Below are 15,894 nucleotides of genomic sequence, written 5' to 3' on the forward strand. Positions count from 1 at the left end.
TTATTCCCAGTCTGAATACTTGAAAATTTCAAAAAAATTTTAAGACATTATAATTTAATTTTATATAAAAACTTACTATATTCTGAATATTATTTTAGAATCTTCCCAAACCAAAAATTATATTCAAATTTTTTCTTCACTCTTCAATTTATAATCATGAAGAAATTTGTATAAAACCACTAATGAACATAGAAAAGTGGAATAAACAGCAAGTAAGATCATGATTCATATCTCTAATTTTACAGTTCCATTAAGGTTAACAAAATAAAAAATGCATTAATATTTTCTCTACATTATATGACTATTTTACATCATATTGGAATTCACTGAAGGCAGTGATTTTACCTTCTCAACTTCTCAATGATCAGAAGACTAATTTTAATTTTTATACCGAAATCAGCTGTTTTCATTGTTTGTCTTCCTTTTATAAGCTTGACACAGCCTTAGCTCCTTTAACATTTTCTAATATAATTTAATTTTTTGGTGATACATTAAATATTTATGCCTAGGAAGCAACAAGACACAATCAGAATAGATAACTTATTTTTAATGATTTGAATTAAATATGTAATATAAGAAAGCATTTATAAAGTATATGAAAGGTATAAAGAAACACAATGTAAAAAATATGCACACAATCACCCCAGATGTTCTTTAAAAATTACTATGATCTTTAGAGTTCCTTGCATCCCTTCCAATCCTATCTTTGCTTTACACTTTTTCTAGTAGGTTTGAACATTCTGTAGTGTTTAGATTATTTTTTCCTTCCCCCAAGTTCATAATCTCCAACCTTAACTTTTAAAGATTGAACAAGTACCCTTTACATTTCAATCTTTAATTACCCACAAGAGTTTTTGTGTATACTATGTAGTAGGATCTGATTTTAATTTTTTCCCTTTTCAACTAACTGTTGTTTTGATAACATTTATTGAAAACCCCATTTTCCACTTACCTGCAATATCAGCTATACTCTAAATCATTTTCATATTTATATTTCATTAGTCAGTGTGTTTATCCCCATGCCAACCACATTCTCTTAATTAATATAATTCTACAAAGTTTTTTTATATCAGATAAAGCAAGTCTCCCAATCACCCTTAACTTATTGTTCACTTTCAAGAATTGTACTGACTATTCTTAAACCTTTGTTCATAATATTTATAAGGTTTTTCTTATGAATATTAAAATTGAAAATTAAAAATTTCTTATGAATGGAAAACTTTGTCATGTTTCGCACCCACCCAAAAAATCTCAATGAAAATATCCTGATTGAATTCTGACTGAAGTTGCAATGAATCTATACAGATCAATTTGGAAAGAATTGACAACTCTGTTTAATGCTCCAAATCATTAAACAGTTTCTCATTTGTTTAAGACGTCTTAGTTTGCAAGAAAAATTATAGTTTTATTTATACAGTTCTTTCACATCTTTATACATATGTTCCAAGAAAGTTTACAGTCATGTTTATAAGTAGTAATATTTAAATACAATTTCTCAGTGCTTATTGATGAATATAGTCATGTTTTGTTATAAAGAGTACTATTTTAACTACAATTTCACAATGCTTATTGTTGAGGTTTAAAATTAAACTGATCTTTGTATATTGACTTTGTACACTGAATTTATATTTTGATCTATTATAAATATGTGTGGTGAAATGTATTTCTTCCAATTAATTTTGTGCTTTGTCTTCTTCTGCACTTTTTATGTTTCTTTTTTTTGTCTTCTTCTGTATTATCTTTTAAAATCCATAATGTACAATCTTTAAAGTTTTTAATGGTTACCCTGGGAATATAATAGATATACTTCAGGTTTCATTATCTAAAATAGCAATAACTTTGTCTTCCTCCTGAAAACTGCAGAGATTTTAGAACAATTTTATTCTAGAACCTTTGCCTATTTACATGCTGCTATTGCTATTTATGTTGGTTCCAACTTAGTTTTAAATCTTTTAAGGTGTTTTATAGGTGTTTTATAGAGAGACAGCAGTGTCTGTATACATTTACCTACATGTTAACAACTTTCAATTCATCCGTTCTTTGTGTCTCAGACCTTCTATCTGGACATTCCTTTCTTCTGTCAGAAGTACATGTTTAAATTGTCTTTTAGTGAGAATTTCTAGTGGACACAATTTTCATTTGTCTGAAAATGTCTTTTTTCACTCACATTATTACATGATATTTTTGTTGGATATAGAATTCTAGGCTGACAACTATTCTCAGCATACTGAGAATGCCATTTCACTAATCTTTAGCTTCTGATGGATATTTTTAAACCAATTATTTATCTCTAGCTGCATTTGATATCTTATCTTTATGTTTGAAACTCGGCAGTTTTATTATGAAATGTGAGGTATGATTTTATTTTTATGTTTCCAGATTTATATAATTTGGCTTCTTAATCCTGTATATTCTAAAAAATATTTAGCCATTATAGTTTCAAAATTGCCTCTGCAACATTTTCTCTCTCTTCTCTTTCTAAAACTGCTACTATGGAATTGGACAACCTATAGTTCGTAATCACTGACAAATATTGTGTCCTGAGAAAACTAATCAGAATCCTCTGAGCTCTTTTATAACTATTACTGTCCTTGGCATTTTCTCAAGAACCTAATTTTAACAAGAATGTTGTCAGTTCAGATAAGTTAGAATCCCTTATCTTTGATATTTGATCACTCTCAACATAAGACCAAATTTCTCATCCCCCACCATCTCCCAGTCTGTTCCCTTGACTTGCCTTCAGCAAGAATCATGTTAGAAAGGCTTAGCAGAATTCTCTCTTATCCTAATGTTTCCTCTTAATAATTTCCCATTTACAGACTTTCCTGGACCTGCACACCCTGCTCTTTGGCAATTAACTCTGACTTCTGTTGTTGCGTTGTTGTTGTTGTTCTCAGGTGGAGACCAATCTTTCTATACTACTGCAAAACTTTTAGTCATTTTTAATATCATGATAGTCCTGAATCAAGCCTGCCATGCCATTTTAACAAGTGTCAGAATAATTTTTCTTTCACACCACCTATGTAGTGTGATTTTTGGTAGCAATATATGTGAGGAGCAGCTTGTAGTTATGAATTCTGAGAAGAGATTTTTTTTTTCCTCCCACACTCAGCTTGATATTGGCAATTTTTGTTCAGAGTAAAATTTACATTTAGACTGTAGGTGTATTCCTTAAGGGTATCATTCTAATAGTAGTTATCTTCTATTAGACATTTCAACTTGGGTAGGCCTTGAGTTTGGTTTCCTAACCACTAAATTCTAAAATGCTTCAGAACTAAAGCCCAAGTTAACCATTTTAGTAAATGTGGTTAAGGAAAAGCCAGTTTTCATATTCCATGTACATTTTCAGCATCTGATTATTGACTACTTTTTTGACAGTATTTGGATACACATAAAATAATTGAAAATAAAGGAATTTTTAGCATTTTTAGTTGCATATAGTTGTGAGGTCTGTCTAGAGAAGATACTGAGAAATATTGTTTCACACATCTATTATAAGTTCTTAATTTGAGAAAAAAAACAATCTTACTGTTTAGTGTTTGGGGGGAAAAGCATCAGAAATACTTGTGTGTTAGTCTGTGTAAATAATATCTTGTGTTTTTACGTTGTTCAGTATGTAGACCTGATACTATTTGTTTGTCTTTACTTTTGCATTTCAAATTCTGTTTTATTTTTAACAATGTGTGGGGAATTTTGCTATCCTTCATAACTCTACCCAAATATAGGGAGGAATAAAAAGGCCACAAAGGGTGGCAATTGCTAACCCAGACTAGAATATGGGCTCTATTTCTACTTATCAATTGTGAGATCATAGAAAGTTATTTAACCTCTATGTCTTGTACTCTTTATATGTAAGAAAAAAATTGTGCTGCTATATAAGCCATAAAGTAGTTCTGAAGATTAAATGGGTTAAAATGTACAGAACAAAGCCTAGCACACAGTAAGTGCTAGTAAATCTATAACATCATTATTATAAAAAAGAACATTTTAGCACACAAAGCATAAGTTTTAAATGTTAAAGCACAAAAAGAAGGAAAAGTATAAACTAATAAAGAATATTTTTAGTCTGTCTTTAGATTTATGGCATCTTTTCCCAATAGCAAACATAATCTGTTATCTATTTTTGACTGTTACCTTTTGGAAACTATCCTATATTTATTTTTCAACTCTTCCCTGGTTATTAACATAAAGAAGCAACATTTTTGGAATTAGAGGTGTTATTGGTGGTTATTTTGTTATTCAGCTTCCAAATGTGGGGATTGTTTTTAGAACACTAATTAAACTTCAATCTTACTGTGAAAGAAATGGAAATGACACTCCTTTTAAGGAACCCCATATTTTTGTTCCTGGAAAACTACAATTTCTATGAGTTTTTATATCATATTAGATCCCAAATTACTCTCCCTCAAACTTCTGCGTATTGTATCGTATTTACTTCTTCATCCTAAATAATGTATGCACTCCATCTTTCTTTCAAAATAGAAACATAACACTTCCTCTACAAACAGATGAATGAAATATTTTTAAAGTACCTAATAGAGTTTTTAGGACAAAAAAAGTGAACATTTAAAATGTTAGATTCTCTGCTTTAACTTTCTTCTTTTAAAAAAATACCCTTTCACTTATTCCTCTTTATCTCCTTCTCTTCATCTCTCTCTCCTTTCCCTTCCTCCTTTCCATATTCCTGTTAAAGCTCTAAAAAAATATTCATCACATACCTTCAAGTCTTTCCTACCTTACAAGTTCTCTCAAACTTTCTCTTTATGATGTGGTTTCACAACTTTTCATTGATTTGGTTATTTCTTTCATCACCTCAATTTTCTAACTGCCATCTTGAAATGTAATACAGAGTGTTGAAAAGTGCTAATCTCATTTCCTCCACTATTCTAACTATCATGCTGCTAATACTATAAACCTTCACTGAGCTTCTGTGTACTAAATCTAACTTGCCTCACAATGAGCTTGAGGTTCTCCAAAATTCTCATGGGTTTTCCACATTAATTGCTTTTAATTAAAGACTCCAGCATTCAGTAATTGTAATTGCACAATTACATACTAGCATAATGTCAAAGTTTTATATTTATTCTTGTTAAATTGTATAGACTTTCTGTCTGTAATTTGGACCTGACAAGCTATTTTTTATCTTGTTGTGACAATTCATTCCAAGACGTGCCAATAGAAAATTTTAAAAGTCTGTTTTTTGTTCCTTTGTCTGTTATTAAGCAAGTTTTTCACATCTTCTTTTTGCATTCTTCCAATACTAACCTATTATGACACCTCAAACTTTGTTACTACAGTAACAACCATTTTTAATACCTTCAGTAAACATGCATTGAAAGGCTTGACTAAATACCAGACAAAATTTGTATATATGGTGTTCATCTGATCTGACAATCTGGAAACTACTTTTACAAAACAAACTATTTTAATTTTTCATGACATTCTAAGTCAATTCATTATAATTCCTAGAAAATGCATCTTTATTTAAATGCTCATGGACCATCTGTACAAAAATTTTTCCTAGAATTTGCCTAAGTATTCTTCAAATGTGCTTAACAGTAGTATATGAAATCCTATTTTTCCATGTCTGAAAATCTGGAATAACATGTGTCAGTGTTTAAATATCTTGCAGGTGTTTTGCACCCAATGGACTCCTAAAGCTTACGGAAAATGCTTATACTCATATTTGATGAAGGTATTTTCTCAGTATTTTGTTACTTAAATCCTCTGAATACAGGTGTTTTTAATTCATTTACAGAGGTATCTCATGTTTTAATCATTCTAGAATAATTGTATTATCTGTTATATCTATTCTTATGGATATAACATCCTTATTCTACTAGATAGGGACAATAGAAGCAAACAACTTGTGTAGTAATCATTTTTCTCATTTTCCCTCACAAACTTTATAAAACATTGACTTGATCCCTTCTATTTTATTTTATTTACTCTATTGATATACTATAAATTGTGTTTAGATTCCTTAGATTTTTAATGACATGTTTCAAAACGTTTTTGCTATTCATCTAATGAATTTCAGTTTCTAATATTGGTGAGTCTTTTGATGATGTTTTCTCTGTTTCTTAATTTTAAATCTTAGTTTATCAGCAATTTTCTTATTTGGGAAAATTTTTTATTAATTTGCTGCTTTTTGTTCCCATCTGTGTTTTGTAAGACTTCATTTTAAAGTTTGCACATCTTTTTCCACAATACACTTTATCATTTTTCTCATGAAAAAAAAATATAGCTTTTCTCATATAAAAAAATTAATCTGTCTTTTTAATGCCTAGTGTTAATGTATCTATCTATGTTAATTGCTCAATTTCTTTATGGTCAGAATCAGCAAAATTTGATATGTCTTTTCTCCCAAAATTTGTATTAGTTCTGTATCATTGGCAGTTTTTTAACTCTATGAACAAGTCCAGGATAACCATAACAATAATCCCTGCTTCTTTTTCTAACTTCTAAAATCAATTTTGGACAAAGATTACAGTTAGATGTCCAGATAGTATTTTTTAAATCACTAATTTGTTTTTCTGCTATAATTTTGCATATTATCTAAGTATCTGGAATATCTTTAGCATGTTTATCTCCCCAATATTATTACTTTTTCTCTTTTCAGTGTAAATTTGCCTGTAGCTATTATCCTCTCCCAATACTCTACCCAATAAGTTCTTGAATTGTTGTACATATAAATGAAATAATTTCTAACATCAGTATATTTTCAATTTTTGTATTTAATACATACATAGTGCTAAAAAATCTCATGTATAGTCATAGAAACATACACATTTTACTACTTTAATAAAATTAAATGCCAATTTATTCTATCATGTATACTTTAAGTAATGAAACATAGATATATCTATGACATAGGTACTATAAGTACTACATTATTTAGACATATGCCATAAATATATGACCAATGAACATACATAGGTTGTCCTATTCATCGTCTCCAGTTTTTCCATGATAATTCCATGTAGAAAAATTTTTCCACAATTCTTTTCACAACACAACTTTGCCCCACACAATATGCATTTATTTGTCCAGTGTAAGTTAGAATTGTGTCCTTCTATTGGCTTCAAATTTTACTTTAATGCTTTCATCAATTCAACATATTGCTTTCAAAAATGGTCTTACTACTTTTCTAAAGAGCACTTTGAGTCTTAGTTATAGACACCATTCATTATCTATGAAATAATTTTATTCATTATCTATGAAATAATTTTTTCTAGAATGTCAAGTATATATCATTGAAAGTATTAATGCAACAAACATGTGATAGTTTCTGGGGATGAAGTGGTGTCAACACTAACAACAATTCTGCCTTTGTGGAGCTCACACTCCCATGAGGGAGACAGACATTAAATAACTAATCACATGCAATGATTGTAGAATGTGACCAGAGCTATAAGAAAATATACAAGGTGATGTTAAAAGAAGTAACTAAAAAAAAGAGGATATTATATCAGACAGAAATGTGACTGCCAAAAAAATCTCAAGTGGAAGAAGATACTTAAAAATTCATTGCTCTTGTTCCACTCTATTTTTTGTCCGTGATTTTAATGACACTAGGGATATATTTGTTCCCATGTGAGTCAACTGAAGTCAATGGGTTTGAAGACATTTTCTGTTGTGTTTAATGGATAAAATTTTAGCTCAAATAGTGGTTTTTTCCCTCTTTTTTTCTCCATTATGATTTCATTCATCAGCGTCTTTGACTTTTAAACATTTCCTTAATATTATGTTGCTATCTGAGAAGAAGACAAGCATGGAAAGAGTTAATAAAAGAGAAGAAAGAATCTCAGAGTTTGAAGAATAAAGCATAGAATTAACCCAATCTATTAAAAACATAGAACACTCAGAAAGAAAGAACAAAGCCTCCAAGAGATGTGTGATTATATCAAGAGACAGAACCTACACTTGACTGGATTCTGAGATGAAGAAAAGGAAATAGAGAACACCTTGGAGCAAATATTCCAGTATATTATCCAAGAAAACTTTCCCTGTCTCACCAGAAATATGACCATCCAAACACAAGAGATACAGGGAACCCACACAAGACAACAAATGAGAACAACCACTAGACACATAGCAATTCTCCTACATTAAGTAGGTACAAAAGAAGAAACCCTAAAGGCAGCAAGAGAGAAAGATCAGACTACTTACTTGGGAAGACCAATCAGAATAGCAGCAGACCTATGAGAAGAAAAACTACAAGCTAGAAGGGACTGGAGTCCAATTTGCAAAGTCCACAAAGATAAACAATTTCAACCAAGAATTTCTTACCCAGCCAAACTCAGATTCATCAGTGTTGGGGAATTAAAATCCTTCTCAGACATTCAATTCCACAGAGATTACTTAGCTTCCAGACCAACTCTACAGGAGATGCTTAAAAAGGTATTATGCACAGAGAAAGAAAAAAAGAATGATGGCACACTTTCCAAAAGAACAGGGGAACATAGAATTAACAGAGAGTACATCACAACTGAAATCTTGAAAACACACATATACATCAACCCAAAAGTTAAAAAAAAGAAAAAGTTTGGTCAGATCCTCATGATGGAGATAAACAATCATATTTCAATAATCAGCCTGAATCTGAATGAAATAAATACACCACTGAAAAGAGTGGGGAAAAAAATGACCCAATAATTTACTGAATTCAGGAAATTCATCTCACAACAAGAAATGCACACAGACTCAAAGTTAGAGGATGGAAAACTAACTTCAAGGTGAACGGATCACAAAGGAAGGCAGGAGTTGCAATCTTAATATTAGACAAAACAACCTTTAAGCTATCAAAAACTTTAAAATACAGAAGGACACTATATAATGATAAAAGGCTTAAGCCATCAACAAGATACATCTGTCCTAAAAATATATGCACCCAACACAGGAGAACTAGCATTTATAAAGCAACTACCTAAGTAAACTAAAAGAAAATATTGACTCTAACACTGTCATAGCTGGGTACTTAAATACCCCACTAACAACCCTAGATAGATCATCAAGGCCAAAAAAAAATCAACAAAGAGATCCAGAAGCTCAACTTGACGATTCACCAAATGGACTTAATAGATACTTACAGAACTCTCCACCCAACAACCTCAGAATATACATTTTACTCATCACCACATGGAATGTACTCCAAGGTCAATTACATCCTTGGCCATAAATAAGGCATAAACAAATTTCATAAGATTGAAAAACTGCCATGCACCTTCTCAGACCACAGTAGAATAAAAATAAATATCAACACAAACAAAATTCCTCTAAATCCCACAAACACATGGACATTAAACACATGATGCTGAACAAATCCTGGGTCAACACAGAAATCAAAACAGAAACTTAAAGATTCCTGGAAACAAATGAAAATGAAAAAAACATCTTACCAAAATGTGTGGGATGCCATGAAAACAGGTCTAAGAGTAGAATTTATATCTCTACAAACACACATCAAGAAAATGGAAAGATCACAAATTAACAGCCTAACAAATAACCCAATGGAGCTGGAAGGGCAAGACCACCTAAACTCTAACTTTAGCAGAAGAATCCAGATCACCAAAGTAAAATCTCAAATATGGGACATAGAAGACAAAAATATCATAGAAAAAACATTAAAAAGCAGGCAAAAGACTTGAATAGACACTTCTCAAAAGAAGACATGTGGATAACTAACAGAAACATGTAAAACAGCTCAACCTCACTTCAGAGAAATGCAAATAAAAACCACATTGAAATACCACCTAACTACAGTAAGAGTGGCCATCAATGACTGGGATTGCTGGCCCTGCCTGTAATCCCAGCACTTTGGGAGACCAAGGTGAGTGGATTGCCTGAGCCCGTGGGTTCGAGACTGGCCCAGGCAACTTGACAAGATCTCATCACTACAATAAATAAAAAATTAGCTGGGCGTGGTAGCAGGCACCTGTAGTTCCAGTTACTTGGAAGGCTAATACGGGAGGATCGCCTGAGCACAGCAGGTCAAGGCTGCGGTGGCCATGAGCATGCCACTGCACTCCAGTCTGGGTGAGTTTCCAGTGAGACTCCAACTCAAAATAAAAAAAAAAAGAAGAATGGCTGTTATTAGAACAAAAAACAACAGATGCTGGCAATGATACGGAGAAAAGGGAATATTTCTACACTGCTGGCGGGAATGCAAACTAGTTCAATCTCCATGGAAAACAATGTGGTGATTTCTAAAAAAACTAGAAATCAACCTTCCAGATGATCCAGCTTCCCCTTACTGGGAATATACTCAGAGGAATTCAAATCATTCTACCAAAAAGATACCTGAACATGCATGTTTTTTGCAGCAATATTCACAACAGCAAAAATAAGGAAACAACCATGCTGCTATCAAAAGTGGACTAAATAAAAAAATTGGTACATATACACAATGGAATGTTATTCAGCCATAAAGAAGGACAAACATGGAATTTGCAGCAACTTGGATGGATTTAGAGTCTATAATATTTAGTGATCTATCACAGAAACAAAGAATTGAGAATGACATGTTCTCACTAATTTGAGAATTACACTTCAGACAACTTCTAAGAATAGGATCCAATCAAAAATCCATATATTCAACTTGTTCTCAAGTCATATGTGATTCAGTGAGGTTTTAGGAAACCTTTCTAAAATTAATTGCTTTAGGACTTTTTCACTTTAAGCCCATCAATATGATATTGGTGATGATAGTAACAGATTATTCTCAATTTTACCCAGCATAAAATGTAAACTTATAGCTTGTTTAATTTACTTTTAATCAAAAATGCTTCCTTTTGTAGTATGATGGTCAGTATAGGGCCCTTTGTTACTAAGCACTGAGATATAAAAAGTTGTTTTGTGACTCGGAAGAAAATGGCTAATAACCATAATCTGTGTGCTCTGCTGGTTGACTTGCATCTTCAACATTCAGTTTCCTCAAATATTTTATGTTGTATATTTTAAAAATTCAGACAGCTTGATATGTGTTATCAGAATTATTACAAATTAAAAACACTGATGCAACTGCAAGCTAAATTTAAAAATAAAACATCTGTATCTAACAAACAATGTAGTGTCCCTTTCTGGTCACTAATAACCATAATAACACTTCTCCTTTATTTAATCATATTCTGACATCTTCCATTAAAGATTAGTTCTGAACTTTATGTCGAGAATCATTCAACATGTATTTTTTCTTACTTTTTTTCATGTCAAGTGTGTGAGTTTCATCCAAATTGTTCCATTTACCAGTAGTCTATTCATTTTCATTACTGAGTAACGTTCCAGTGTATGAATATAATACAATGTATATTCATTCCAGTATGAATATGCTGCTATGAATATTCTGACATATGTCTTTTGACTCACATATATACCCATTTCTTTTGGGTATTTATTTAAGTGTAAAACTTGAGCCATAGGTTATACTATATGCTCAACTTTATTAAATTCAACCAAATAGATTTCCAAACAGGTTGTGCTAATTTACACCCTTAACAGCATTGTAAGAATATTTTAGTTGCCTGAAATTTTACTAATATTTTGTCAGTATTTTTATATATATATATATTTAAAATTTAAATTTCTTTATTTTAAAGATGTGGGGTACAATTCAGGGTTGTAAACAAATTTTCATTATGCAGGTACCCTTGTTAATGAGGTGTGCCCCCCCTCCCCAGGCAGATTTCTACTACTTCGAATCCCACCTCCACACCTCCCCCCCTCCCCTGCAGTTTCCCTCTACTATCAATCATTTTCTTATAGTATTATGATAGTTGTTCAAGTTCTGCTTATGAGTGAGAACATGTGATACTCTGTTTTTTGTTTCTGTGAAAAATCATTCATTATTGTAGACTCTAAGTCCATCCAGGTTGCTGTGAAGTTCATGATTTTGTTCTTTATGGCTGAGTAACATTCCATTTTATATATGTACCACATATTTTATCCAGTCCTCATTTGATGGACAGCAAGGTTGGTTCCATGTTCTTGCTATTATGAACAATACTGCAATAAACATACATGTGCAAGTATCTTTATTATAGAGAGATTTGACTTCTTCTGGGTATATTCACAGTAAGGGGATTGCGGGGACATATGGGAGGTCGATTTTAGGATCTTTTAGCAATAACCACACTGTTTTCCACAGAAGTTGTACTAGTTTACACTCCCACCAACAGTGTAGAAGTGTTCCCTTTTTGTCACACCCTCTCCTGCATCTGTTATTTTTAGAGTTATTGATGATGGCCATCCTCACTAGAGTTAGGTGGTATCTCAGTGTAGTTTTAATTTGCATTTCTCTGATAACTAGTGAGGCTGAACATTTTTTCATGTATCTATTGGCTGCTTATGCATCTTCTTTTGAGAATGGTCTATACATATTTTGCTTTAGGACTTTTTAATGAGGCTGTTTGTTTTTCTCTTTTCAGCAAGTTTAAGTTCCTTGTAGATCCAAGATGTTAGGCCTTTGTCAGACATAGAGTTGGCAAATATTTTTTCCCAGTCTGTGGGCTGTCTCCTTGCTCTCTTGATGGTTTCTTTGACTTTACAGAAGCTTGTCAGTTTGATAAGGTCCCACTTGTCTATCTTACCTCTTATGGCATGGGCCCTTGGGGTTTTGATCAGGAATTGGTTGCCCTTTGCAATTTCCATGAGGGTGTCTCCTGCATTTTCTAAGGTTCTTATATTTTGAGGTTTTAGGTTTAGTTCTCTGATCCATTTAGAGTTGATTTCTGTATTTGGAGATAGGTAGGGGTCTTGTTTCAATCTTCTGAATGTGGTCAGCTAGTTTTCCCAGCACCATTTACTGAATAGGTTCTCGTCTCCCCAGTGGTTGGGAGTGGAGGCTTTGTCAAAGATGGGTTTGTTGGGAAATTGCGGTTTTGCTTCTGGAATCTCAATTCTAATCCATTGGTCTATATACCCGTTCTTGTACCAATACCAGGCTGTTTTGATTATTGAAGCTTTATAATAAAGTTTAAAATCTGCGATTGTGATACCTCCTGCTTTCTTTTTTGCTGTTGTATTGTTTTTTGGATTTTTTTGCTGAGGATTGTTTTGGCTATTTGTGGCCATTTATGTTTCCATAATTCCTGTATTGTTGTTTTCATGTCTGAGAAGAATGCTGCTGGTAATTTGATGGCTATTATGTTAAATCTGTAGATTGCCTTAGGTAGAATTGATATCTTAACGGTGTTGATTCTTCCAGCCCATGAGCATGGAATATTTTTCCACTTGTTTGTGTCATCTTTGATTTCTTTGAGCAGTGTTTTGTAGTTTTCATTATAAAGTCTTTCACGTCTCTAATTAGGAAGATGCCAAGGTATTTCATATTTTTGTGGCTATTGTGGATGGAATTGTGATTTTTATTTGGGTTTCTATTTGTTTATTATTGGTGTATAGAAATGCAGTTGTCTTTTACACATTTATTTTCTACCCCGAGACTTTGCCAAAGTCCTTTATCAGTGCAAGGAGGTTTTTGACAGATTCTCTTGGATTTTTGAGGCATACAATCATGTCATCTGCAAAGAGGGATAACTTGACTTTCTTTTTTCCTATATGGATACCCCTGATCTACTTCTCTTGTCTGATTGCTCTAGCTAGAACTCCCAAAATTATGTTGAACAGGAAGGGTGAGAGTGGGCATTCTTGTGTTCTTCCAGTTTTCAGGGGAAATGGTTTCAATTTCTGCCTGTTTAGCAGTATGCTGGCTGTGGGTTTCTCATAGATGGTTCTTACTATTTTGAAGTATGTTCCATCTTTGCCTAGATGTTTAAGGGTTTTTTATCAAGAAGGGATGCTGGATTTTATCAAAAGCCTTTTTTGCATCTAATGATATAATCATGTACTTTTTTGTTTTTGCAACTATTTATGTATTTAATTACATTTATGGTCTTACAAATGTTTAACCAGCCCTATGTCACAGGGATTAAGCCTACTTGGTCATTATGGATGACTTTTGAGATGTGCTGTTGAATCCAGTTTGCTAGGATCTTATTGAGAATTTTAGCATCTATGTTCAAGGATATTGGCCTATATTTTTTTCTTTTTGGGCTTTTCCTCGCTTGGGTATCAATGTGATGTTAGCTTCATAAAATGATATGGGGAGAGTTCCATCTTTCTCAGTCACCTAGAATACTTTCAATAGGACTAGTATCAGTTCCTCGTTGCATGTTTTGTAGAATTCTGCTGGAAAGCCATCTGGGCCAGGGATTTTTTTTTTTTTTTTGTAGGTAGCTTTCTTATGACATAGTCAATTTCCTGGATTGTTATTAGTCTATTTAGGGTCTTGATTTCTTCTTGTTTTAACCCGGGGTTGTGTGATGTCAGAAGGTTCTCCATTTCAATTAGATTTTCAAGTTTGTTTCCATACAAATGTACATAGTAGTCTCTGATAATCTTTTGTAATTCTTCAGGGCCAGTTGTGACTTCATCTTTTGTGTTTCTAATTGTGTTTATTTGGCCTTTTTCTCTCTTTTTCTTGGTCAGTCTAGCTAGGGGGCCATCTATTTTATTTATCCTTTTAAAGAACCAGCTCTTTGTTTCATTGACTTTTGTATTATCTTATTGTCTTCTATGTCCTGGAATTGGGCTTTTATTTTGGTGATCTAGACTCTTCTGCTGAAGTTGGAGTCTTGGTGGTCTTTCCTTTCCAGCTTCCTTAGGTGCTTTTTAGGCTGTTAATTGTGATCATTCCATTTTCTCATGTGTTTGTAGAGATATGAATTCCCTTCTTACTACTGCTTTCATGGCATCCCAGAGGTTTTGGTAAGATGTTTCTTCCTCTTCATTTGTTTCCAGGTATCTTTTCATCTCTTTTTATTTCCATGTTCACCCAGGAGTTGCTTAGTATCATGCTGTTTAGTGTCCATGTCTTTGTGGGTTTGGGGAAACTTTGTTGGTGTTGATATTTATTTTTATTCCACTGTGGTCTGAGAAGGTGCATAGCAGAATTTCAATCTTAGTAAATTTGATTATATTTGATTTATGGTCAAGGATGTGGTCAATCTTTGAGTACATTCCATGTGGTGATGAGTAGAATATATATTCTATGGTTGTTGAGTGGAGTGTCTGTAGGTATCAATTAAGTTCATTTGGTCAAGAGTCTCATGGAGGTTCTGGATATCCTTGCTGATGTTTTGTCTTGATGATCTGTCTAGGGTTGTGAGTGGGATGTCAAAGTCCCCAGCTATGACAGTGTTAAAGTCAATATCTTTTAAAAGTTTGCCTAGAAACTGCTTTATGAAAGTTGGTGCTCCTATGTCAGGTGCATCTATGTTTAAGATGGATATTTCTTGTTGATGGATGGAACCTTATATCATTATGTAGTGACCTTCTTTATCTTTTTAAATTTTTGATAGCCTAAAGGGTATTTTGTCTGGTATTAAGACTGCAACTCCTGCTTTCTTTGGTGTTCTGCTTGCCTAAATTTTTCTTTCCCATCCTCTTTCTTTGACTCTGTGTGTGTTTTCTGGTGAGATTTGTCTCTTGGAGATAATATATTGTTGCCTCATGATATTTTATCTGTTTTTCCATTCTATGTCTTTTCATGGTGCATTTAGTCCATTCGCATTCAGGTTAAATATTGAAATATGAGAGTTTATCCCTGTCATGAGGTTCTTATTGAGTTGTTGTTTTTCCTGTTTATTTGTTGTGTTTCTTTTGATTTGGAGGTTGATTCATATGTGTTTTCAATTTGTTTCCTGCACTCTTGTGAAGAACACTGTCATTCTTTTTTCCCTTTCTTCTGTGTTTAATACTTTCCTAAGTGTTTCTGGTAGAGCTGGTCTAGAGGCAGTGTAAGTTCTTAGGGATTGAATGTCTGGGAGAGATTTTATTTCTCCCTCACTGATGAAGTTTAGCTTAGCTGGGTAGATTATTCTTGGTTGAAATTGTTTA

Source organism: Carlito syrichta, unplaced genomic scaffold (assembly GCF_000164805.1).
Source record: "Carlito syrichta isolate Samal-C Ts95f unplaced genomic scaffold, Tarsius_syrichta-2.0.1 Scaffold315398, whole genome shotgun sequence".
In the NCBI taxonomy this organism is placed as follows: domain Eukaryota; kingdom Metazoa; phylum Chordata; class Mammalia; order Primates; family Tarsiidae; genus Carlito; species Carlito syrichta.